Source organism: Loxodonta africana, chromosome 9 (assembly GCF_030014295.1).
Source record: "Loxodonta africana isolate mLoxAfr1 chromosome 9, mLoxAfr1.hap2, whole genome shotgun sequence".
Lineage (NCBI taxonomy): Eukaryota > Metazoa > Chordata > Mammalia > Proboscidea > Elephantidae > Loxodonta > Loxodonta africana.
In genome coordinates, this window is record NC_087350.1 from 53,380,725 (window position 1) to 53,408,650 (window position 27,926).

The 27,926-nt window shown below is 39.6% G+C and overlaps 1 pseudogene; it reads right to left on the bottom strand.

Annotated features, from left to right (window-relative positions):
• Nucleotides 1–440: 440 nt before the first annotated feature.
• Nucleotides 441–27,911, bottom strand: LOC135232445 (olfactory receptor 1J21-like; annotated as a pseudogene).
• Between the last annotated feature and the right edge of the window lie 15 nt (nucleotides 27,912–27,926).

Below are 27,926 nucleotides of genomic sequence, written 5' to 3' on the forward strand. Positions count from 1 at the left end.
GAGTTCCCCCAGAGCAAGATCCTGAGGAAAGTATTTGAATATGAATAGTTTATTAGGAAGATAATTCCAGGAAGAACCAATAGGAGAGTGGGAACCTGAGACATGGAAGGCCAAGTAATCAATACAATGTATGCAAATAGTAAGTTACCACTGAGGGAATTGGATTTCAGAGCTCTGAGAAAATGGTCCACTTAGTACATGTCTCAGAGTTGACCTACCCAATGGGTAAGATAGCTGGGATTGCTTCCACCAGTTCTTACCTGTCCTTAACTAAGAGATTCTTTTGGGACCATTAAATCCCTATCTAATCTGGCCTGTCCGAGAGCACACAGGCTTTGTACGGTTCTCGAAGGAAGTGAAATAGTTCTCTGGAGAGAGTCATAGGTTTTCTCAGTAAGAAGTCATCAGCATAGGCAAAGATTATTAATGCCACAGGAATATGAGAAATGTATCAGTTGACTTTGTGAAAGAGACCAGCCCAAAACACAGTGGCTTAAAACAACAATCATTTTATTTGCTCGCAATTCTATGGGTCAGCTGAGCAGCACAAGACAGGGGTGAATTGTCTGTGGCTGGATGTTCTAGAAATTTTCCATAAAAACTGTAGGTCTCACTTGGTATGGCCAGGATGGTTGGGACAGCTGGAACATCTATTCCTGTGTTCTTTCATTCTCTATTAGACTAGCATGTGTTTCTTCACACAGCTGTATCTGGGTTCCCAAAGAAAAGCCACCATCCACAGCCTTTTTTGAAGACTCTTAACATGTTTGCTAACATCTTATTGAACAAAACAAGTCAAAACACCTATCTAAATTCAGCGCACACTATGGTGAAAATGCACACCTATTGGGTATATTTCCCAGAGCTCCTTTCATGTACCAATTTCTCAGACTATAGATAAAAGGATTTAGCATGGGTGTAACCAGAGTGTATAATATGGCCACATTTGTCATTGGAGTCTCTGGATGAGGGGGAAAAAGTACAATCCAATAATAGCCCCATAATATAGAGACACCACAGAGAGGTGGGAGCCACAGGTGGACAAGGCTTTGCAGACTCCCTTGGTTGAGGGGACTCTCAGGATAGTGGCTCCAATGTGACCATAAGAGACCAGGATGCATAAGAATGGAAGAGTAATGACCAGGACACCAACAGTGAGGATAACCAACTCATTAGTTGAGGTGTCTGAGCTGGACAGCTTAAGTAAGGCAGAGAGGTCACAGAAGAAGTGGGGGACAATGTTGTCTCCACAGAAAGAGAGATGGACTAGGAGCAGTGTGTGCAATAGAGCACTGGCAAAGGATAAGACCCAGGATACAATTACTAGCAGGAAACATAGGCTTTGACTCATGATAGTGGTATAGTGGAGGGGGTGACAAATGGCCACGTACCTGTCATAGGCCATTGAGGTGAGAAGGAAGCTGTCAATATCACCAAAAAATAAGAAAAAATACACCTAAGAAATGCACCCAGCATATGAGATGGATTGACTCTGTGTTTGCATGTTCATCAGCATCTTTGGTGCTGTGACTGATGAGAAAGAGATGTCAGTGAGGACCAAGTGGCTGAGGAAGAAGTACATGGAGGTGTGGAGGTGAGAGTCCAGCCTGATGAGCAGGATGATGAGTAGGTTCCCCAGCACCGTGGTGAGGTACATGCCCAGGAACAGGGCGTAGTATATGCCCTGATGCTCTGGCCAGATGGGGAGCCCTAGGAGGAGAAATTCAGACACATTGCTCTGATTATCCCTCCTCATCCTGTTCTTCTCTTTTGCTGTAGATCAAAAAAGAGATGGCAATAAAAAAGAATAAGAAATCATTATGATGGTCGTATAATGAGAACATGTATTTGAACTATTCAGTGTATTAATCTTGAATATCTCATGCTTTTTATTCCACTAACAAGAGTCAGTAACAGTCTGACCATGAGCTAAAAATCAACAAAAGCTATTTTGGAGGAAACTTGAAACATCAGAATGATTTATCTCATTACCAAGTTTCAAACTTAATATTAAGAAACAGGGGTACAAGGCTAGGTAACTAACCAGTTGTTACTAAACTATTAAAAAACACCGTTGCCATCTAGTGAATTCCAGCTCATGGAAACATCATGTGTTACAGAGTAGAACTGCACTCCACAGGGTTTTTGAGGCTGTGACATTTCAGAAGCTGAACACCAGTCCTTTCTTCTGAGACACTGCTGGCTGGGTTCCCACTGCCAACCTTTTAGTTAATAACTGGACAGAGACTTCAGAGAGAGGAAGAATCAAATTGGTCTGTCCTCCTCCTTTATCCTCTCTCTTCTTATTCTTCTCTCACACTCTTGGGTTAATGTTTCATTTCCACAGATTGCATAGGATGAGACAATCCAGGGGGCTGTGCTGCATCTCTCAGAAATTCGGATTTGCACACTTGGTGAGCAACATCATCTGTAACTAGCCAAGGCAAGGACTTTAAGGGTGGGAACCTATGTCAATAACATAAAGGATATAGCGGTATATCTTACAGTATAGCTATCAGTCTTTACTTAATGATTTTTTTTTTTCCTGCTTCTCAACGTTTTCAGTCCACTGTCACCCTTTCTCTGGAAATTTTCAAGGAATGTGGAGAAAAAAAAAATTTAACTTCTCTTACAAGTTCCTACCTTATTTCCCCCCTCAATTCAAATGAGAGCTCTCTTACTCAAGTCTTCAGGACACCAGGAAAGTCATTGGCTTTTCCGGCCTCATCCTGGAGTTGTCAGAGAAGAAGCCTTTTATAAATGTTGTCTAAGCCACTTTACCAAATCACACCTTATCATTTTCCCATGATCTTACCCTAGTTTTTACACCAGTGACTCATACCTGATATTTTTCTTATATTTGTAACACTTCTACTCTGCTAGTACCATCATTCCTTTCTCTTTCTGCTTGACGTCCATTAGTCTTAGATCTGCGTATATGAACCTTTACAAAATAATAAGAAATAAGAACATGATGGTTCTAGCTACTTAAAAACAGAACTTGTGTAATATATCAGGGCTACTAACCAATCTCAACGTCCTTCTCTGGTAGCTGAGGGATACCTCACTGTAGGAGTCATCAGTCACCTTGGTGTTAAGTAAAGATTCCTTTATCTACAAATTCTCTCAATTGACTGATATGATCTTTAAAATTCCTAGTTCTTCAGCCCTCTGCATTAAAAACCTTGCATGTAATTGATTTCATCTCAATGTACAAGTGAAAAATGTTGAATTGGCAAATGTTATACCTGTATTTTTTTCTCTCAAAAAGATCTAGAATCCAGTAAAACTGGTGGCGCCTCCAAGAGTCTCATAGGTACATTGAGAAGAGTTATCTGTTCAAAGCCAAACAAGGTAGATCTAGTCAGACACTCTTGTTCATAGCTCCTGAGCAATGGATGTGGGATCTAACTTTATAAACTATGGAGAGGACCCCAGAGGAAAAGATCCCTGACCTCCAAATTAGAGACAAACAGCAAATAATCACTAAATTTTCCTTTGGCTTCCCTTGGGGGAAGAAGTGTTTGTTGATAGCAGGCAATAGGAGAATTCAACCTTGGGGAATAATGCTAATAGCCACAAAGCATGTACTAGAATTTAGTATATTCAGAAAGTTTTTTGCCCTCACAGTTTACGCTGGAAAAATGTGATTAAAGGACACCATAATAAACCAAGTTGGAGGTTGTAACCTAGGTTTCTTGCCTCCGAACTCCATGTGATCTTAAGAACTCCACATTTGCACCAACATTTGGTGTTGTCAATTTTTTTTCTTTCATTTTTGCCATTATAGTGGGTTTGCAATCAGATCGTATATTGGCTTTAGTGTATTTTGCATTTCTACGTTGACTAAGGGGGCTGGGCACTTATTCATGTACTTACTGAATCTATTTTCTCTCGCAAAATGTTTATTCAAGTCTTTCGTTATTGAGTTGTTTACCTTTCATATTGCTGAGTTGTGGGAGATCTTTATATATTCTTGATACAAATCCTTTGTTTTATATATATGTGTGTATGTATGTGTGTGTGTGTGTGTGTGAAATACTTTTCTGTGCTTGCCTACTAATTTTCTTGAAAGTGTTACTTGGTAGACATAGTTTTTAATGATGATGAATTCTTTTTTGTTTGTATTTTTTTTGTGCTTTAAGTGAGTTTACAAGTCAAGTCAGTCTCTCATACAAAAATTTATATTCATCTTGCTGTGTACTCCTAGTTGGTCTCCGCCTAATGAGACAGCACACTTCTCCTCTCTACCCTGTATTCCCATGTCCATTCAGCCAGCTTCTGTCCCACTTTGCCTTCTCATCTCACCTCCAGGCAGGAGCTGCCCACATAGTCTCATGTGTCTACTTGAGCCAAGAAGCTCACTCCTCACCCATATCATTTTCTTATAGTCCAGTCCAATCCTTCTCTGAAGAGTTGGCTTTGGGAATGGTTCCAGTCTTGGGCCAACAGAAGGTCTCAGTCAGACCATTAAGCCTAGCCTTTTCACGAGAATTTGGGGTCTGCATCCCACTGTTTTCCTGCTCCGTCAGAGGTTCTCTGTTGTGTTCCCTGTCAGGATAGCCATCGGTTGTAGCCAGGCACCATCTAGTTCTTCTGGTCTCAGGCTAATGTAGTCTTTGTTTTATGTGGCCCTTGGTCTCATAATTACCTTGTGTCCTTGGTGTTCTTCATTCTCCTTTGGTCCAGGTGGGTTGAGACCAACTGATGCATCTTAGAGGGTCACTTGCTAGTGTTTAAGACCCCAGTCACCACTCTCCAAAGTAGGATGCAGAATATTTTCTTAACAGATTTTATTATGCCAATTGACCTAGATGCCCCCTGAAACCATGGTCCCCAAATCCCCACCCCTGCTACAAAGGCCTTCAAAGTGTTCGGTTTAGTCAGGACTACTTTGCTTTTGGTTTAGTCCACTTGTACTGACCTCTCCTGTATTGTGTGTTGTGTTTTCCTTCACCTAAAATAGTTCTCGTCTACTATCTAATTAGTGAATGCCCCTCTGCCTCCCTCCCTCCCTCCCTCCCTCCCCACTTTCTTAACCCTCAAGAATATTTTCTTCTCTGTTTAAACTATTTCTTGGGTTCTTATAATAGTGGTCTTATACAATATCTGCCCTTTTGCAACTGGCTAATTTCACTCAGCATAGTGCCTTCCAAATTGCTCCATGTGATGAAATGTTTCACAGATTCATCATTGTTCTTTATTGATGCATAGTGTTCCATTGGGTGAACATACCATAATTTATTTATCCGTTCATCCATTGATGGGCACCTTGGTTGCTTCCATCTTTTTGCTATTGTAAACATTGCTGCAATGAGCGTGGATGTGCATATACCTGTTTGTGTAAAGGCTCTTATTTCTCTAGGATATATTCCAGGGAGTGGGATTGCTGGATCGTATTTTATGGTGGTTCTATTTCTAGCTTTTTAAGGAAGCACCAAATCAATTTCCAAAGTGGTTGTACCATTTTACATTCCCACCAGCAGTGTATAAGTGTTCCAGTCTCTCCACAACCTCTCCAACATTTATTATTTTGTGTTTTTTGAATTAATGCCAGCCTTGTTGGAGTGAAATGCTATATCATCATGGTTTTGATTTGCATTTCTGTAATGGCTAATGATCGTGAGCTAATGTATCTGTTAGCTACCTGAATGACTTCTTTGGTGAAGTGCCTGTTCATATACTTTGCACACTTTTAATTGTATTTGTATTTTTGTTGTTAAGTTTTTGCAGTATCCTGTAGATTTTGGAGGTCAGACGCTGATCGAAAATGTCGTAGTTAAAAACTTTTTGCCAGTCTGTAGGCAGTCTTTTTACTCCTTTGGTGAAGCCTCTGGATGAGCATAGCTTTTGATTTATCTAGTTTCTCTTCTGGCGTTTGTGCAGTGTTAGTAAAGTTTGGTATACAGTTTATGCTGTGTATGAGGGCTCCTAGCATTGTCAGTATTTTTTCTTCCACGATCTTTATCATTTAAAATTTTATATTTCGGTATTTGATCCATTTTGAGTTGGTTTTTGTGCGTGGCGTGAGGTATGGGTCTTGTTTCATTTTTTTGCAGAGGGATATCCAGCTATGCCAGCACCATTTGTTAAGAGACTGTCTTTTCCCCCATTTAGCCGACTTTGGGCCTTTGTCAAATATCAGCTGCTCATATGTGGATGGATTTATGTCTCGATTCTCAATTCTGTTCCGCTGGTCTATGTATCTGTTGTTGTGCCAGTGCCAGGCTATTTTGACTACTGTGGCAGTATGATATTTTCTAAAATCAGCTAGTGTGAGGCCTCCACTTCGTTCTTCTTTTTCAGCAATGCTTTACTTATCCAGGGCCTCTTTCCCTCTCACATGAAGTTGGTGATTTGTTTCTCCATCTCATTAGAAAATGTCATTAGAATTTGGGCAGAATTGCATTGTATCTATAGATTGCTTTTGGTAGAAAAGACATTTTTACAATGTTGAGTCTTCCTATCCATGAGCAAGGTATGTTTTTCCACTTATGTAGGCCTCCTTTGGTTTCTTGCAGAAGTCTGTTGTGGTTTTCTTTGTATAGGTCTTTTGTGTCTCTGGTTACATTTATTCCTAAGTATTTTATCTTCTCAGTGGCAACTCTAAATGGTATTAATTTGGTGACTTCCTCTTCGACGTTCTAACTGTTGGTGTAATCTAACTGATTTTTGTATGTTTATCTTGTATCCTGATACTCTGCTGAACTCTTCTATTAGTTTCAGTAGTTTTCTTGAGGGTTCTTTAGGGTTTTCTGTGTACAAGATCATGTCATCTGCACATAGAGATACTTTTACTTCTTCTTTACCAATCTGGATACACTTTACTTCTTTTTCTAGCTTAATTGCTCTATCTAGGACCTCCAGCACAATGTTGAATAAGAGTGGTGATAAAGGGCATCCTTGTCTGGTTCCTGTTCTCAGGGGGAATGCTTTCAGACTCTCCATTTAGGATGATGTTGGCTATTGGCTTTATATAAATGCCCCTTATTATGTTGAGGAATTTTCCTTCTATTCCTATTTTGCTGAGAGTTTTTATCATGAGTGGGTGTTGGACTCTGTCAAATGCCTTTTCTGCCTCAATTGATAAAATTATGTGATTCTTGTTTTTTGTTTTATTTATATGATGGATTACATTAATTGTTTTTCTAATGTTGGACCATCCCTGCATACCTGGTATGAATCCCACTTGGTCATGGTGAATTATTTTTTTGATGTGTTGTTGAATTCTATTGGCTAGAGTTTTGTTGAGGCTTTTTGCATCTAAGTTCATGAGGTATAGGTCTATAGTTTTCTTTTTTTGTCGTGTCTTTACCTGGTTTTGGTATTAAGCGTATGCTGGCTTCATAGAATGAGTTTGGGAGTATTCCATCCTTTTCTTTGGTCTGAAATTCCTTTAGTATTAGTGGTGTTAATGCTTCTCTGAAAGCTGGGTAGAAGTATCCAGTGAAGCCGTCCAGGCCAGGGCTTTTTTTGTTGGGAGTTTTTTGATTACCTTTTCAACCTCTTCTTTTGTTATAGGTTTATTTAGTTGTTCTACCTCTGCTTGTGTTAGTTTAGATAGGTAGTGTGTTTCTAGAAATTCATCCATTTCTTCTGTGTTTTCAAATTTGTTAGAGTACAGCTTTTCTTAGTAATCTGATACGATTCTTTTAATTTCAGTTGAGTCTATTGTGATGCCGCCCATATCATTTCTAATTTGGGCTATTTGCCTCCTCTCCTGTTTTCTTTTGTCAGTTTGTCCAATGGTTTTACAATTTTGTTAATTTTTTCAGAGAACCATCTTTCTGTCTTGTTAACTCTTTCAATTGTTTTTCTGTTCTCTATTTTATTTAATTCTGCTCTAATTTTTATTATTTGCTTTCTTCTGGTGCCTGAGGGTTTCTTTTGTTGCTCTCTTTCTATTTGTTCAAGTTGTAGGGATAATTCTTTGATTTGGGCCCTTTCTCCTTTTTGGATGCATGCATTTATTGCTGTCAAATAATCTCTGAGCACCGCTTTGGCTGTGTCCCCAAGGTTCTGATAGGAACTCTTTTCATTCTTATTCAATTTTATGAATTTCTTTATTCCTTTCTTAATTTCTTCTATAACCCAGTCATTTTTGAGAAGGATATTGTATAGTTTCCAAGAGCTTGATTTCTTTTCCATGCTTTTTCTCTTATTGACTTCTACTTTTATGACCTTATGGTCAAAGAAGATGCTTTGTGATATTTAGATGTTTTGGATTATTTTAAGGCTTACTTTATGATCTAATATGTGATCTATTCTAGAGAATGTTCCATGTGCACCAGAAAAGAAAATATACTTGGCTGCTGTTGGGTGGAGTGTTCTGTACATGTCTATGAGGTCAAGTTGGCTGGTTGATTGTGGCATTTAGATCTTCCATGTCTTTATTGAGCTTCTTTCTGGATGTTTAGTCCTTCACTGAAAGTGGTGTGTTGAAGTCTCCTAGTATAATTGTGAAGCTGTCTATCTCCCTTTTCAATGCTGTTAGAGTTTGTTTTATGTATCTTGAAGTCTGTCATTGCATGCATAAATATTTAATATGGTTATATCCTCCTGATATATTGTCCCTTTGATCATTATATGGTGTCCTTCCTTATTTTTTGTGATGGATTTAACTTTAAATTCTATTTTGTCAGAAATTAATACTGCCACTCCTGCTTTTTTTGACAGTTGTTTGCTTGATATTTTTTTTCCATCCTCTGAGTTATAGTTTGTTTGTGTCTTTAAGTCTAAGGTGTGTCTCTTATAGGCAGCATATAGATAGATTGTGGGTTTTTTTTTATCCATTCTGCCACTCTGTCTCTTAATTCGTGCGTTTAGTCCATTTACATTCAGGATAATTATGGATAGGTATGGGATTAGTGCTGTCATTTTGCTGTCTGTTTTTGTGTGTTGTTGACAGGTCCTTTTTTCCACTTAATTTTTTGTGCTGAGCAGTTTATATATTGTCTTTTACTCTTATTCGTCATTGTTGATTTTGTTTTTACTGAGTCTTCATTTTTTTCTTGTATTTTATTTTGATGAGTAGAATTGTTAGTCTACTTTGTGATTACCTCAACATATACCCCTATTTTTCTAAGTTTAAACATAACATTTATTTCTTCCTCTATGTAAGAAAGATCTATGACTACATTTTTTTAGTCCCTCTTTATTGTTTTAATGTTGTCTTCTTTTACATAATGACATCACTGTTTCCCTGTTTTGAGAGTTTTTTTAATCTTGTTTTATTTTCGTGATTTCCCTGTCTGGGTTGAACTTTGATTGCTCTGTCTTGTGTTCTAGTCTTTGGTTGATATCTGATATTATTGATTTTCTAACCAGTGAGCTCCCATTAGTATTTCTTGTAGTTCTGGTTTGGTTTTTACAAATTCATTAAACTTCTGTTTATCTGGAAATGTGCCAATTTTACCTTCATATTTAACAGGCCGTTTTGCTGGATATGTGATCCTTGGTGGCAATTTTTTTCCTTCAATTCTTTATATAAGTCATCCCATTGCCTTCTTGCCTGCATGATTTCTGCCGAGTTGTCCAAGCTTATTCTTATTGACTCTCCTTTGTAGGTGACTTGTCGTTTATCCCTAGCAGCTCTTAAAATTTTCTCTTTATCTTTGGTTTTGGCAAGTTTGATTATAATATGTCTTGGTGATTTTCTTTTTTTAAAAGCTACCTTATATGGAGTTCGATGAGCATCTTGGATAGATATCTTCTCATCTTTCACAATATCAGGGAAGTTTTCTGCCAACAAACCTTCAACAATTCTCTGTATTTTCTGTTTTTCCTCCCTGTTCTGGTACTCCAATCACTCCTAGGTTATTTCTCTTGATAGAGTCCCACATGATTCTTAGGGTTTCTTCATTTTTTAAAATTCTTTACCTGATTTTTCTTTTGAATATACTGGTATCAAGTGTTTTGTCTTCAATCTCACTAATTCTTACTTCCATTTCCTCATTTCTGCTCCTCTGACTTTCTATTGAGTTTAATTCTGTAATTTTGTTGTTGATCGTCTGAGTTTCTGGTTGCTGTCTATTAATCTTTTTTATTCTACATCTGGTAATTCCAGGGATACACCTTCATCTGCAAGATTCCTAGAATTCCTTTCTTTGAGAGTTTGTTGAAGTGATCATGGTCTGCTCTTTTATGTGATTTGATATTGACTGTTGTCTCCGAGCCATCTGTAAGTTATTGTACTAATTTATTTTATGTTTTCTTACTGTATCCCTGCTTCTTGCTTTGTTTTGTTTTGCCCAAATAGGCTGCTTTTGTGAGCCAGCATGATTATTTGCACGTTTGAAGCTCTAACATCCTGTCACCAGATGTCTAGAGCTGTTACCAGGTATACGAGCCTAGGAGTCCATTCGCTTTTCTTGTATGGATTTTACTCAGGTGTCCAGGTAGTTGATCATCAAGTGTGTGGGACAGACTCTGTCCTACAGTCTTAGAGGAACAGGGGTGATTGGTATAGGTACATGTATCTGGTTGCAGCAGGTGGTTATATTCTGAACAAGACAGGGGGCTGACAACTGTCCCTGAGTGTCTGTGAGGAAAGTGCATCCCTGTTCCCTAGAGAGCACAATTGGGTGGGTTGTGCAGGCAGACCATGGGCACCCAATGCTTTTGGCTGTAAGGACTGGGAGGTACCACACTTATCCATGGACCCCTATTGTCATTGGCTAGGTGACGTTGTTGGAGCCACCAGTCCTAAGGCCCCTGATGTGGGTAGTTGAGGACCCTGTTTCATAGGCAAAGTGATGTCAAACATCAAAAACCCACCTCTCCACCACACGGCTGAAACAGTTGCAGTCTACCAACAAGGGCCTATTCTCCTGAATGGGACCACACAGGTCCATGCAGGGGTGAAAAGCATCTAAAGTCCATGGACAGTTTGTGCCTGGACAGGGGCCGCTTCTGTCCTGAGCTCCCCAGCTTAGTGGAGCTGACAGATTATCTTTTCCCCCAATTGTTAATTTATTCCTTCTCCAAGGCTGGGAGAATGGCTCGGAGCATGCAGCAGAACTTATCTCAGGCCCAGGGAAATTGAGAGCCACTGAAGCTGGTTTTGGGGCTGCAGGCACAGTAAAATAAACACAAGTACTTAGCTTTTGCCGAGAGCGCCGTTTTCTGGTTCCAGAGGGTGTGAGTAGGCTATGCAGCTCACTGTCTCTCCCTGAGGAAACCGCATCTGGAACACTACCACCAGCCCCGCCGCAGTCGCAGCACGGGATCATGTCTAAGGGTTCCCACCACCAAATCAGGTCCGGCAACTCCTCACAGCTTCTGAACCATGACTCCCTCCCCCTGCCGCTCAGTCAATTTTCTAACTTTGCCTTTGATGCTCAGGGCTCCTAGCTTGTTGTATATATAATTGTTTCACTTGTTTTTTTGTGTCTTTGTTTTGAGAGGGGTCACTGGAAGTGTCTGACTACTCCATCACCTTGGCACCACCTCCTCAATTAATTCTAATTTATCATTTTTTCTTTTACATTTCATGTTTTCTGTGTTCTCACTAAGAAATCTTTGCTTTTCCAACATCACAAAGACTTTCTTTTATTTTTTTTTTTCTTCTAGTAGTTTTATTGTTTTGGTTTTTACATTTAAGTCAGTCTGTACTCTTTTGTACCTGGCTGCTTTTGATCAATAAAAGGTTACTGATATTCACCAATGTTGTTTAAAATAACTTCTAATTTTCCTTTTATTTTGATCTGTAACCTGGAAGCTAGTTAAAATTCTTTTATATTGTTTTAAATTATTTAGATTATTTTCCAGAAATCTTTCACTTACTGATTTTCTAACTTAGTTTCATTGTGGTCAGAACATTTAGTAGGTATCCTAGTTATGTAATGCTGCTATCACAGAAATACCACAGTGGACAGTTTTAAAAAGAGAAATGTATTCTTTCACAGTTTAGGAGGATAGAAGTCCAAATTTAGGGTGCCAGCTCTAGGGGAAGGTTTTCTCTCTTTGCCGGTTCTGCAGGAAGGTCTTTGTCATCAATCTTCCCCTGGTCTAGGAGTTTCTCAGAGCAGGAATCTCTTGTCCAAAGGATGTGCCCTGTTCCCAGTGTTGCTTTTTTGATAGTATGAGGTCCCCCCTTTTTAAAAATTTTACTGTTTTTTAGGTGAAAATTTACACCACAAATTAGTTTCTCATTTAAAAATTTAAACACAGATTGTTTTGTGACATTCGTTGCAATGTGTCAGCACTTTCCCACTTCCCCTTTAACCCTGGGTTTCCCGTGTCCATTCGTCCACATTTCCTGTGCCTTCCTGCCTTCTCATCTTGGCTTGTGGGAAGGTGTTGCCTATTTGGTCTCCTATATGTGATTGAAATAAGACACAACTTCCTCATGTGTATATTTTTTGTTTTATAGGCCTGTCTAATCTTTGGCTGTTCTTCCTTGTAGGCATATGAGAATTATCCAATCACAGAAAGCATTGTACTTCAGGATAGATCTTGAAATGTTCTTTATTTTATTTTATACATTTTTAACAGATTTTTATTTGCTGTTTAATACATGGATGAGTTTTAAAAAATCAAGTAATGCTAAAATCTAACAACAAAGCCAATAATGTGCCACTTCCCTCACTCCCACACTACATCCTGGTGCTATATGTGACCAATTCCAATAGTTTTAGCTATTGAAATATTCTTTTTGATGGTGACCTTCAAGTTGTTATTCAGGGCATAGTAGACCATATGATTGTCTGATTCCAAATGGCCAATATCAGTCCATTTCAGCTCATTAATGCCTAGGATACCGATGTTTAAGCATTCCATTTCACTTTTGACAATTTCCATTCCATGTTTCAATTATTAATGGATGTTTGCAGACGTTTCTTTTCATTTTGAGTTGTGCAACATCAACAAATGAAGGTCTCAAAAGCTTGACTCCATCCACGTCATTAGTGTTGACTCTACTTTGAGGAGGCAGCTCTTCTCTAGTCACCTTTCTGAGTGCCTTCTAACCTGAAGGGCTCATCTTCTGGTACTATATCAAAGTTTCACTGCTACACATAAGGTTTTCACTGGCTAATTCTTTTCAGAAGTAAATCACCAGGTCCTTCTTCCTAGTCTGTCTTAGCCTGGAAGCTCAGCTGAAACCTGTATACCATAGATGGCCCTGATGGTATTTCAATACTGGTGGCATAGCTTCCAGCATCATGGCAACACTCATGCCATCACAGTACAACCAACTGATAGTTAATACTACCACTATTCAAATTTATGCACCAACCACTAAAGCAAAGGTGAAAAAATTGAAGAATTTTTATCAACTTCTGTAGTCTGAAATTGATCAAACATACAGCCAGGATGCATTGATAATTACTGGTGATTTGAATTTGAAAGCTGTAAACAAAGAGAAAGATTGGTACTCAGAAAATATGGCCTTGGTGGACAACTAATAAGGAAGACAGAAGAAGAATTGAATTATGGTGTTGCCGAAGAATATTGAATAGACCATGCACTGCCAAAAGAATGAACAGATCTCTCATGGAAAAAGTACATCCAGAATGCTCTTTAGAAGCAAGGATGGTGAGACTACATCTCACATGCTTAGGACATGTTATCTGGAGGGAACAATCCCTGGAGAAGGACATCATGCTTGGTAGAGTAAAGCATCAGGGAAAAAGAAGAAGGTGCTCAATGAGATGGATTGACACAGTGGCTGTAACAATGGGCTCAAGCATACCAACAATTGTGAGGATGATGCAGGCCCGTGGAGTGTTTGGGTCTGTTGTACATGGGGTCACCTTGAGTCAGAACCAACTCAACTGCACCGAACAGCAACAACAACAATCTTTGGCTGAAAGGTGAAATTTGGGAATGGCTTTGGTTCTAAGTTAGCAGAGTATCTGGGGGTCATAATCTGGAGGGGTCCTCCAGTCTCTGTCAGACCAGTAAGTCTGGTCTTTTGTTGTGAATTTGAATTTTGTTCTAAATATTTCTCCTGCTCTGTCCAGAGCCTATTGTGATGCCTGTCAGAGCAGTTGGTGTTGGTAACAGGGCATCATCTAGCACTGGGCTCTGGCTGATGGGGGTTCTGGTTTATGTAGTCCCTTAGAACTTTGGACTGCTATTTTCCTTGTGTCTTTGGTTTTCTTCATTCCTTTTTGCTCCAAAAGTGATGAGACCAATAGATGTATTTTATATTTTTGTTATGGAATGGTATTTTGTGTATGGTATGTTGCAAAACCATACACAACCTACCATTGGCCCATTCATCCCTTTTTTATATGCGGTTTATTGGCATCGGTTACAACAGTCATGCTGTGTAAACTTCACCCATATTTCCTATTTATATAAACAAAAAGTGACTATTACCTAGAATGTATCTCTCCCTCTCCCCCCACCCCAGAACCACTAATGAACATTAGTTTTTGTATATTTACCTATTCGTGTCATTTCATAAAAGTGAGAACATACAAAAAATATGTAGGATTCTTTTTTTGTGATTGACTTTTTTTGTTCACCATAATGTCTTCCAGGTTTGTCCATATCATAAGATGTTTTAGGAACTCATTTTACTTCATCACGGAGAAGTATCGCATTATAGATATGTACCCACATTTTACTCATCCATTCATTTGTTGATGGGCACTTGGGTTGTTTCCATCTTTTTACTGTTGTGAATAGTGCTGCAATGATCACAGGTGTGCATATGCCTCTTTGTGACACTTCTGTTAGAACCCTAGGGCATACACTTAGAAGTGGAGTTGCTGGATCATTATTAGTAGTATTTTAAATAAACTGTCTTAGGCTGAGTTCTCGAGAAAAGCAAAATCAGTAAAGAATATAAATGTTTATATAGAAAGATTTATATCAAGAAAATGGTTCAGGCAATTGTAAAGGCTGGAACTTAGTAAGCCCATGGGTCAGGATAGAGGCCTTTCCTGATTCAAGTAGCAACAGAGCCTGGCAAACCCAAGATCGGTATGTCAGACAGCAGGGCCCTTGCTCACAGGCAGGAGGATCACCAAGTTCCAAGATCAGCAGGCAGGGTGGCAGGTAACCTGCTAGCTCAAGTCCCAAAAGCCAGAGGTCAGGTGAACAGGAGCCAGCTACAGGATCCACTGAGCCTTACCAGAAAATCCACTTATATTCCATGCAGGCCATACCCCCCAAGGAAATGCCCTTTCAACTGATTAGCTACTCACAGCAGATCCCATCATGGAGGTGATCACATTATATTAAATCTCATTATGGAAGTTATTCCATCATCATATGACTGCCAAACTATATCATAACTGCCAAAACACTGAGAATCATGGCCCAGCCAATTTGACACACAAGCTTAATGATCACAGTCTGGCTGGAATACTTTTAAATTTACTGAGACTTTTTTTATGGCCCAAAATATACTTTGTCTTGGTAAATATTAAAAACTGTATACTAAGGTTTTTTTCTGGGGGGAGAGGTTAAGAATACCCTATAAATTTCAATTAAATTGGTTCATTTGTTGCTGTTGTTAGTCGCCATTCAGTGAGTTTCAATTTATGATGACTTTGTATGTAATATAAGGAAACATTGCCTGGTCAGTTCATAGGATTGTTCAAAACTTCTATTTTCTTGATTTTCTGTCCACTTTCTATATCAGTTATGGAAAGAGGCTTGTGGAATGATTCAACTATAATTGTGAATTTGTCTTTTTCTCCTCTATCAGTTTTTATTTCATGTACTTTGAAGTAATTATTATTAGATACTCTAAAGTTTAGAATTCTTAGCTCCTTTGAATGTCTCAGCCCGTTTTTCATTAAGAATGGCTATCTTTATTCTGGATAATATTACTTGCTCTGGAATCTACTTTTTTATATTAATATAGCCAGACTAGCTTGCCTTTAATTATTAGTATAGCTCATTCTTTGGAACCTTTTATATTTAACCCATTAGTCATAATAATTGTTGTAACGCCCTTATCTGCTCAAATTATCATCTGCATTGTTTCTGGGTCAGTCTCCATTGAATGATTTTTTTTCCTCATTCTGGGTTGTATTTCCCTGCCTTTTCCCACCCCTGGTAATATTTGACTGGGTGGTAGACGTTGTGGATTTTACTTTGTTGATAGTTGGGTATTTTTGTATGCCTGCAAATAGTGTTAGCTTTGTTCTGAGATGCAGTTTTGTTACTTGGAAAAAATTTAATCATTTCAGGTCTTGTTTTTAAGCTCTGTTAGGTGGGACGAGAGCTGCACTTAGTCAAGGGTCAATTTTTCCCCACTACTGAGGCAAGGTATTTTTTAATGCTCTAGCTGATGCCTCCCAAATTCTAAGGTTTTCAACTTTCACCGTTGGGTAAAAAGCACTATTCCTAGCCACATGCAGGCCCTCAGAACTATTCATTTTATATTTCATCATAATTTTTCATATTAACAATTGTTCCATGATTTTGTGATATTATCTTTGAAAATGTTTCCTAATGCTTAAATGAGCTCACACTAAAGTGGTTTAAATATATACTGCATAGCAAATAAAGACAATCACTAAAGCACTCTGGTGAGTTCATATTTTCTTCACATAATATACTATGGTCTTAGGGAGTAAAATGATAATGCCGTTGTTGTTGTTAGGTGCAGTCGAGTCGATTCCAACTCATAGCGACCCTATGTACCACAGAATGAAACACTGCGCAGTCCTGCACCATGCTCACAATCGTTGTTATGCTTGAGCCCATTGCTTTAGCCACTGTTAATCTATCTCATTCAGGGTCTTCCTCTTTTCCGCTAACCCTGTACTTCACCAAGCATGATGTCCTCCTCCAGAACAAAATGATAATAGCAAAAGGCAAAAAGATTGAAGTCTTTTAATCTTGGCATAACTAATCAAGCTAGCCAGGCAATATCTAAACAACATAATGGACAAAGTACATCCTCTGCTGCTCTGACTAGATAAAGAACCACAAGAGGAGGAATTTGGACATACCACTCTGATTCTTTCTTTTCATATCTGTCTTTTCTACTGTGGATGAAGAGCATTGAAAATATCAGATACTGATAAAGAGGGATTATCAATAACTGGTGTTCATTGTAACCTTTATCCTAGGGAATGAGTGAGTTTACACAAAAACATCAGCCCATTGTGCAGATAATTTTCTGATTGAATTTTCAGAATTTCTCCGTCTAGCAACAGAGAGACATAACACTCCAAGCACCAAACAGAATTTATTCTGGGAAAGCCACTTATTTATCTATGGGCCAGAGTTGAGCTACCACTGGGATATAGAAGTAAATGACAGACGAAATCACTCTCCTTGGAGTTTAGGTATTATTGACAAATCTATGCCTTAGAGATAAATTGATCTTATACTTTATTGCCCAGAGTGGGATGCTATTGAAAGTAAGATGGGCAACTGATAATTATGGCACTAGAGCAGCAGACACAAAATGATCTTCCCTAGTCATCCAAGAAGGTATAGTCATCTGCTTAAGCAGGGTTTCTTTTTTTATGAGGTAAAATTCACATGACATAAAATTAACCATTTTAAAGTGTACAACCCAGTGGCATTTAGTCCACCCAAAATGCTGTGCAACCATCACTGTTCTAACTCCAGTTCTCACCCAAAAAGAAAACCTCATGCCCATTAAGTGCTCACTTTCCATTTAAACAAATATCTCTCTGACAATAGGAATTAGCAAATAACTCACATCCTGACACATAACGGTGCTCCAGAATCCAAAAAATATTCCATTCCTTCCCACAAATAGCTAAGATATCCACAGAGATTAATGAAATCCTGAGAAAAAGGATTTGAGGGAAAGTAATTTACTTTGGGGGGTCCTAGGATGCCACTTATGGAAATGGGGAGTAAGACAGGAAAGGAAGGTAAAAGGTTGCTTACATGGGTAACTGGGGACCAATCCCCCAAAATCTGTAATTGTTTCACCAAAGGGAGAGGAAACTGAGGTATATATCAACTTCCATTCACCATTTACTGAGGAATTTTTCCAGGGTTAGTAAAGCCTCAGTACTTCCAGCCAGCCCCACACATAGGCCAAACGCATGTCTTGAGACAGGAAATTCTTCAGTCAGAAGGATGTTGGTACTTAGAAGAAGAAGTCATTGGCATATTCAGAAACAGTGAGTACACAAGGATCTTGGCAGGACCTGTGATACTCTGCTACATTTCATTTCCCAGCCACTCACCTTCTTTTTTTTTTTTTTTTGCCACAAGTTAGCTCAATTTGTTATGTTATTGACAGGATATTTGCCAACCTCATGATCAAATCTTGGGTCGTCTTTTCTGCACTGTCTGCCTTCCAAAAAAGAAATGAGCTTTCTGACTTTCACAACTGTCTTGAATTGTTAGGAGACTGACCTGAGACTGTTATTTTTCCACACTTTTGCATCTAAGGCCAATCAACTCCATGGATCTTATAATTCCAAGCTGTCATGTCTTCAAAGAGCTCTATTAATTTTTTTTTTTCTCCAGTGTCCACATGATTTAATTAGCTCACTCTTCATCAGCATCTCTCTCCCCCCCACTGACCAGTACTTTTCATGCCTGATGAGTTGTCTTCGGGAATGGTTCCTGTCCTGTGCCATCAGAAGGTCTGGGGAGCATTGTCTCTGCGATTCCTCTAGTCGCAGTCATACCATTAGGTATGGTCTTTTTATGAGAATTTGGGGTCTGTATCCCATTGGTCTCCTGCTCCCTCAGGAGTTGTCTGTTGCGCTCCCTGACAGGGCAGACATCGATTGTGGCCAGGCACCAACCAGTTCCTCTGGTCTCAGGATAATGTAGGTCTCTGGTTCATGTGGCCCTTTCTGTCTCTTGGGTTCTTAGTTGTCGTGTGACCTTGGTGTTCTTCCTTTGCCTTTGCTCCAGGTGGGTTGAGACCAATTGATGTATCTTAGATGGCCGCTTGTTGGTGTTTAGGACCCCAGGCGCCACAATTCAAAGTGGGATGCAGAATGTTTTCATAATAGAATTATTTCGCCCATTGACTTAGAAGTCCCCTCAAACCAAGTTCCCCAGACCCCAGCCCCTGCTCCGCTGACCTCTGAAGCTTTCATTTTATCCCGGAACCCTCTTTGCTTTTAGTCCAGTCCAATTAGGCTGACCTTCCTTGTATTGAGTGTTGTCTTTCCCTTCACCCAAAGCAGTTCTTAACTACAGATTGATCAATAAAAAGCCCTCTCTCTCCCTCCCTCCCCTCTTTGTAACCACAAAAGTATGTGTTCTTCTCCGTTTTTTCTATTTCTCAAGATCTTATAATAGTGGTCTTATACAATATTTGTCCTTTTGCCTCTGACTCATTTCGCTCAGCATAATGCCTTCCAGATTCCTCCATGTTATGAAATGTGTCACAGATTCGTCACTGTTCTTTATCGATGCGTAGTATTCCATTGTGTGAATATACCACAATTTATTTACCCATTCATCCGTTGATGGACACCTTGGTTGCTTCCAACTTTTTGCTATTGTAAACAGAGCTGCAATAAACATGGGTGTGCATATATCTGTTTGTGTGAAGGCTCTTGTATCTCTAGGGTATATTCCGAGGAGTGGGATTTCTGGGTTGTATGGTAGTTCTATTTCTAACTGTTTAAGATAACGCCAGATAGATTTCCAAAGTGGTTGTACCATTTTACAATCCCACCAGCAGTGTATGAGAGTCCCAATCTCTCCGCAGCCTCTCCAACATTTATTATTTTGTGTTTTTTTGGATTAATGCCAGTCTAGTTGGTGTGAGATGGAATCTCAGCGTAGTTTTAATTTGCATTTTTTTTTTTTAATGGCTAAAGATCGAGAGCATTTTCTCATGTATCTGTTGGCTGCCTGAATATCTTCTTTAGTGAAGTGTGTGTTCATATCCATTGCCCACTTCTTGATTGGGTTGTTTGTCTTTTTGTGGTTGAGTTTTGACAGAATCATGTAGATTTTAGAGATCAGGTGCTGGTCTGAGATGTCATAGCTGAATATTCTTTCCCAGTCTGTAGGTGGTCTTTTTACTCTTTTGGAGAAGTCTTTAGATGAGCAGAGGTGTTTGATTTTTAGGAGCTCCCAGTTATCGGGTTTCTCTTCATCATTTTTGGTAATGTTTTGTATTCTGTTTATGCCTTGTATTAGGGCTTCTAGGGTTGTCCCTATTTTTTCTTCCATGATCTTTATCGTTTTAGTCTTTATGTTTAGGTCTTTGATCCACTTGGAGTTAGTTTTTGTGCATGGTGTGAGGTATGGGTCCTGTTTCATTTTTTTGCAAATGGATATCCAGTTATGCCAGCACCATTTGTTAAAAACACTATCATTTCCCCAATTAACTGACACTGGTCTTTTGTCAAATATCAGCTGCTCATACGTGGATGGATTTATATCTGGGTTCTCAATTCTGTTCCATTGGTCTATGTGCCTGTTGTTGTACCAGTACCAGGTTGTTTTGACTACTGTGGCTGTATAATAGGTTCTGAAATCAGGTAGAGTGAGGCCTCCCACTTTCTTCTTCTTTTTCAGTAGTGCTTTGCTTATCCGGGGGTTCTTTCCCTTCCATATGAAATTAGTGATTTGTTTCTCTATCCCCTTAAAATATGACATTGGTATTTGGATTGGAAGTGCGTTATATGTAGAGATGGCTTTTGGTAGAATAGACATTTTTACTATGTTAAGTCTTCCTATCCATGAGCAGGGTATGTTTTTCCACTTAAGTATGTCCTTTTGAATTTCTTGTAGCAGAGTTTTATAGTTTTCTTTGTATAGGTCTTTTACATCCTTGGTAAGATTTATTCCTAAGTATTTTATCTTCTTGGGGGCTACTGTGAATGGTATTGATTTGGTTATTTCCTCTACGGTGTTCTTTTTGTTGATGTAGAGGAATCCAAGTGATTTTTGTATGTTTATTTTATAACCTGAGACTCTACCAAACTCTTCTATTAGTTTCAGTAGTTTTCTGGAGGATTCCTTAGGATTTTCCATGTATACGATCATGTCATCTGCAAATAGGGATAGCTTTACTTCCTCCTTGCCAATCTGGATGCTCTTTATTTCTTTGTCTAGCCTAATTGCCCTGGCTAGGACTTCAAGTACGATGTTGAATAAGAGCGGTGATAAAGGGCATCCTTGTCTGGTTCCCGTTCTCAAGGGAAATGCTTTCAGGTTCTCTCCATTTAGAGTGATATTGGCTGTTGGCTTTGCATAGATGCCCTTTATTATGTTGAGGAATTTTCCTTCAATTCCTATTTTGGTAAGAGTTTTTATCATAAATGGGTGTTGGAGTTCGTGAAATGCCTTTTCTGCATCTATTGATAAGATCATGTGGTTTTTATCTTTTGTTTTATTTATGTGATGGATTACATTAATGGTTTTTCTGATATTAAACCAGCCTTGCATACCTGGTATAAATCCCACTTGATCAGGGTGAATTACTTTTTTGATGTGTTGTTGGATTCTATTGGCTAGAATTTTGTTGAGGATTTTTGCATCTATGTTCATGAGGGATATAGGTCTAAAATTTTCTTTTTTTGTAATGTCTTTACCTGGTTTTGGTATCAGGGAGATGGTAGCGTCATAGAATGAGTTGGGTAGTATTCCGTCTTTTGCTATGCTTTGAAATACCTTCAGTAGTAATGGTGTTAAGTCTTCTCTGAAGGTTTGGTAGAACTCTGCAGTGAAGCCGTCTGGGCCAGGACTTTTTTTTGTTGGGAGTTTTTTGATTACAGTTTCAATCTCTTTTTTTGTTATGGGTCTATTTAGTTGGTCTACTCCTGAATGTGTTAGTTTAGGTAGGTAGTAATTTTCCAAGAATTTATCTATTTCTTCCAGGTTTTCAAATTTGTTAGAGTACAATTTTACGTAGTAATCTGAAATGATTCTTTTAATTTCATTTGGCTCTGTTGTGATGTGGTCCTTCTCGTTTCTTATTCGGGTTATTTGTTTCCTTTCCTGTTTTTCTTTAGTCAGTTTAGCCAATGGTTTATCAAGTTTGTTAATTTTTTCAAAGAACCAGCTTTTGGCTTTGTGAATTCTTTCAGTTGTTTTTCTGTTCTCTAACTCATTTAGTTCAGCTCTAATTTTTATGATTTGTTTTCTTCTGGTGCCTGATGGATTCTTTTGTTGCTCACTTTCTATTTGTTCAAGTTGTTGGGACAGTTTTCTGATTTTGGCTGTTTCTTCTTTTTGTATGTGTGCATTTATCGATATAAATTGGCCTCTGAGCACTGCTTTTGCTCTGTCCCAGAGGTTTTGATAGGAAGTATTTTCATTCTCGTTGCATTCTATGAATTTCCTTATTCCCTCCTTGATGTCTTCTATAACCCAGTCTTTTTTGAGCAGGGTATTGTTCATTTTCCAAGTATTTGATTTCTTTTCCCTAGTTTTTCTGTTATTGATTTCTAGCTTCATTGCCTTGTGGTCTGAGAAGATGCTTTGTAATATTTTGATGTTTTGGATTCTGCAAAGATTTGTTTTATGACCTAATATGTGGTCTATTCTAGAGAATGTTCCATGTGCACTAGAAAAAAAAGTATATTTTGCAGCAGTTGGGTGGAGAGTTCTGTATAAGTCAATGAGGTCAAGTTGGTTGATTGTTGTAATTAGATCTTCCGTGTCTCTATTGAGCTTCTTACTGGATGTCCTGTCCTTCTCTAAAAGTGGTGTGTTGAATTCTCCTACTATAAATGTGGAGGTGTCTATCTCACTTTTCAGTTCTATTCAAATTTGATTTATGTATCTTGCAGCCCTGTCATTGGGTGCATAAATATTTAATATGGTTATATCTTCCTGATCAATTGTCCCTTTTATCATTATATAGTGTCCTTCTTTATCCTTTGTGGCGGATTTAAGTCTAAAGTCTATTTTGTCAGAAATTAATATTGCTACTCCTCTTCTTTTTTGCTTATTGTTTGCTTGATATACTTTTTTCCATCCTTTGAGTTTTAGTTTGTGTCTCTAAGTCTAAGGTGTGTCTCTTGTAGGCAGCATATAGATGGATCGTGTTTCTTTATCCAGTCTGTGACTCTCTGTCTCTTTATTGGTGCATTTAGTCCATTTACATTCAGAGTAATTATAGATAAATAAGTTTTTAGTGCTGTCATTTTGATGCCTTTTCATGTGTGTTGTTGGCCATTTCATTTTTCCACATGCTTTTTTGTGCTGAGCCGTTTTTCTTAGTAGCTTGTGAGATCTTCATTTTCATAATGTTTAACTTTATGTTTGTTGAGTCGTTACATTTTTCTTGAGTTATGAAATTGATATTCCTTTTTGTGGTTACCTTATTATTTACCCCTATTTCTCTAAGTAAAAACCTAACTTGTACCGTTCTATATCGCCTTGTATCACTCTCCTTCTGGCAGTTCAATGCCTCCTATATTTAGTCCCTCTTTTTGATTATTGTGATCATGTATCTATTGATTTCCATGATTTCCTGTTATGTGAATTATTTTGTTTATTTATTTATTTTTTAGAATTAATCATAATTTGTTTGTTTTTGTGCTTTCCCTATTTGAGTTGCGTTGATATCAGGACGGTCTGTTTTGTGACCTTGTATTGTGCTGGTACCTGATATTTTTGGTCATCAGGCCAAACAATCTCCTTTAGCATTTCTTGCAGTCTTGGTTGAGTTTTTGCAAATTCTCTAAACTTGTGTTTATCTGTAAATATCTTAATTTCTCCTTCATATTTCAGAGAGAGTTTTGCTGGATATATGATCCTTGGTTGGCAGTTTTTCTCGTTCAGTGCTCTGTATACGTCGTCCCATTCCCTTCTTGCCTGCATGGTTTCTGCTGAGTAGTCTGAACTTATTCTTATTGATTCTGCCTTGAAGGAAAACTTTCTTTTCTCCCTGGCTGCTTTTAAAATTTTCTGTTTGTCTTTGGTTTTGGTGAGTTTGATGATAATATGTCTTGGTGTTTTTCTTTTTGGATCAATCTTAAATGGGGTTCGATGAGCGTCTTGGATAGGTATCCTTTGTGTTTCATGAAGTCAGGGAAGTTTTGTGTCAGGAGTTCTTCAACTATTTTCTCTGTGTTTTCTGTCCCCCCTCCCTGTTCTGGGACTCCAATCACTCGCAAGTTATTCTTCTTGATAGAGTCCCACATAATTCTTAGGGTTTCTTCATTTTTTTTAATTCTTTTATCTGATTTTTTTTCAGCTATGTTGGTGTTGATTCCCTGGTCCTCCAGAAGTCCCAGTCTGCATTCTAATTGCTCGAGTCTGCTCCTCTGACTTCCTATTGTGTTGTCTAATTCTGTAATTTTATTGTTAATCTTTTGGATTTCTACATGCTGTCTCTCTACGGCTTCTTGGAACATTAATTTTTCCACTATGTTCTTGAATAATCTTTTTGAGTTCTTCAACAGTTTTATCAGTGTGTTCCTTGACTTTTTCTGCAGTTATCCTAATTTTATTTGTGATATCTTTAAGCATTCTGTAAATTAGTTTTTTATATTCTGTATCTGATAATTCCAGGATTGTATCTTCATTTGGGAAAGATTTTGATTCTTTTGTTTGGGGGTTTGGAGAAGCTGTCATGGTCTGTTTCTTTAAGTGGTTTGATAGGGATTGTTGTCTCCGAGCCATCACTGGGAAACTAGATTTTCCGGGTAATCAGCTAAAAAAATGCAGTCAGATCCCTATCTGAATTCTCCCTCTGGCTCAGGGTATTCAGATGTTAATGGAGCCTCCTGGGGAGGGTGGGGGAGGGATCAGAGAGCTAGGAGTGTAGCACCACAGAATATAGAGCTCATCCCCGCTTTCACGCTCCGCCCCCGTCCGCCAAAATCCCGGTGGGACTGCTCCCCGGCTGGGACACTACTCTCCCCGCTCCGAGACCAGTCACTTCCTCCTGGGGACTTCTCCCTCCAGTGAGCTGCACCGCTCGCAAGAACTGGGTGGGTGTCTCCCGCTCGAACGGGTGGGCCCGCCCCCAGCGTCTATTCAGGGGTATATAACTGATCCCCGCGCTCACACCCTGCCCACTTTCACCAAAATCCCAGCGGGACGGCTCCCCGGCTGGGACGTTGCTCTCCCCGTTCCAAGACCAGTCACTTCCTCCCTGGGACTTCTCCCTCCGGTGCGCTGCGCCTCAAGCTCGAACTGGGTGGGCGTCCCCCACATGAACGTGTGGACCCCGCCCTGGGGTTGCTTTAGGGAAATATAGCTGATCCCCCCCGCTTGCACCACGCCCGCTTCCCGCAAACTCCCGGCGGGATGGCTCCCCGGCTGGGACGCTGCTCTCCCCGCTCCAAGATCAGTCACTGCCTCCCGGGTGCTTCTCCCTCCGGCTGCGCCACTACACCGCCCACACCAACCAGCTAGACTCCCTCCCGGGATGGGTTCGGGGGGTAGGGCTGGGCCCCTTGTCTGTGCCGTCTGCCCCCCTGGGCTCTGCCCCGGCCTGGGCTCCGAAGGTCACCTGCCTGGTACGCTGGCTCCTAGTTCTGAAAACGGTCGCTGTCTGCCAGTATTTGTTCATTTTCCATCTCTAAGTCTGTGTTTGTTGTTCAGAGTTCGTAGATTGTTATGTCTGTGATCGATTCACTTGTTTCTCCAAGTCTTTGTTGCAAGAGGGATCTGCGGTAGCGTCCACCTAGTCCGCCATCTTGGCCCCGCCTCTCTATTAATTTTATAAGGCAGTGCTTCCCCTCCCACCAATACATCAACCCAATTTACATCAGGTGAGAATCTTAGTAGTTACAATATTTCTGCACTCCAGAGTTATCGCCATCCCACTGAACACCAGCAATGTGCTCCATTGCTCTGTGACCATCAAGGGATCCTAAGCCAGAATCCTGTTCTGAGTTTTTTCATAAGATCATTTCTGTACTTCTTGTGTCAGCTTGAGTTTCCCCAGGGTAAGATCCTGAGGAAAGTATTTAAATATGAGTAGTTTATTGGGAAGGTAATTCCAGCAAGAACCAATAGGAGAGTGGGGATTTGAGACCTGGAAAGGCAGGTAGTCAGTACAGTATATGGCCATAATAAGTTACCACTGAGTGAATTTTGTTTCAGACCTCGGAGAAAATGGTCCTCTTAGCACATGCCTCAGAGTTGTCCACTCAGTGCATAAGATAGCTGGGATTTGTTTCCTCCTGTCCTTGACTAAGAGATTCATCTAGGGTCATTAAATCCCTATCCTATCTGGCCTGTCCAAGAGTAGACAGAGTTTGCACCTGTTCTCAAAGGAAGTAAAATAGTTCTCTGGAAAGAGTAATAGGTATTCTCAGTAAGAAGTCATCAGCATGGACAGGCTGGGAATGCCACAGGAATATAAGAAGTGTATCAGTTAACTTTGTGGGGAAAACAAAACAAACCACAGTGGCTTAAAACAACAATCATTTTATTTGCTCACAATTCTATGGGTCAGCTGAGCAGCACAAGACAGAGGTGAATTGACTGTGACTGGATGTTCTAGAAATTTTCCGTAACAACTGTAGGTCTCACTTGGTACGACCAGGATGGTTGGGACAGCTGAAGCGTCCATCCCTGTGGTCTTTCATTCTCTATTAGACTAGCATGTGTTTCTTCACACAGCAATCTCTGGGTTCCCCCTTCTCCAAAAAAAGGCACCACGCACAGCTCTTTTCAAGACTCTTAGCATGTTTGCCAGCATCTTATTAAACAAAACAAGTTACAATCCCTATCTAAATTCGGTACACACTGTGGTGAAAATGCTCTTCTTTTGAGTATATTTCCCAAAGCTCCTTTCATGTCCCGATTCCTCAGACTATAGATAAAAGGATTTAGCATGGGAGTGACCACAGTGTATAATATAGCCACAATGACATCTTTGTCATTAGAGTTCCTGAATGAGGGAAAAAAGTACAACCCAATAATAGCCCCATAGTATAGAGACACCACAGAGAGGTGGGAGCCACAGGTGGACAAGGCTTTGCAGATTCCCTTGGTTGAGGGAACTCTCAGGATAGTGGACCCAATGCAGCCATAAGAGACCAGGATGCATATGAATGGAAGAGTAATGACCATGACCCCCCCAGTGAGTATTGCCAGCTTATTTGTTGAGGTGTCTGAGCTGGACAGTTTAAGTAAGGCAGAGAGGTCACAGAAGAAGTGGGGAATAGTGTTGTCTCCACAGAAAGAGAGACAAGCCAACAGCAGTGTGTGCAATAGTGCACTGGCAAAGGATAAGACCCAGGACATAATTACTAGCAGGAAACACAGGCTCCGACTCATGATAGTGGTATAGTGGAGGGGGTGACAAATGGCCACGTACCTGTCATAGGCCATTGAGGTGAGAAGGAAGCTGTCAATACCACCAAAAAATAAGAAAAAATACACCTGAGAAATGCACCCAGCATATGAGATGGATTGATTCTGCATTTGCATGTTCATCAGCATCTTTGGTGCTGTGACTGATGAGAAAGAGATGTCAGTGAGGGCCAAGTGGCTGAGGAAGAAGTACATGGGGGTGTGGAGGCGAGAGTCCAGCCTGATGAGCAGGATGATGAACAGGTTCTCCAGAACGGTGGTGAGGTAGATGCCCAGGAACAGAGCATAGTATATGCCCTGCTGCTCTGGACAGATGGGGAGCCCCAGAAGGAGGAATTCTGACAGACTGCTCTGATTATCCCTCTTCATCCCGTCTTCTCTTTTGCTGTAGATCAAGAGAGAGAGGGCAATGTGAAAGAATAAGAAATCATTGTGATGGTCATACAATAAGAACATGTATTTGGACTTCTCAGTGTATGTATCTGGAATATTTCATACCTCATGCTCCACAAATGAGAGTCAGTAACAGTTTGACTACAGGCTATTATCGGTCCATCTAGAAATCAGCAAAAGCCTCTTTTGGAGGAACAATGACACAACAGAATGATTTATCTGATCAGACCAGGTTCAAACTTGAGGTAAAAAACCAGTGTGCAAGGGTAAATAACTAACTGGTTGTTAGAAAAACCATTTTTAAAAAATATTAAAACTTGGAGGCGGAGCCAAGATGGCAGACTAGGCAGACGCTACCTCGGATCCCTCTTACAACA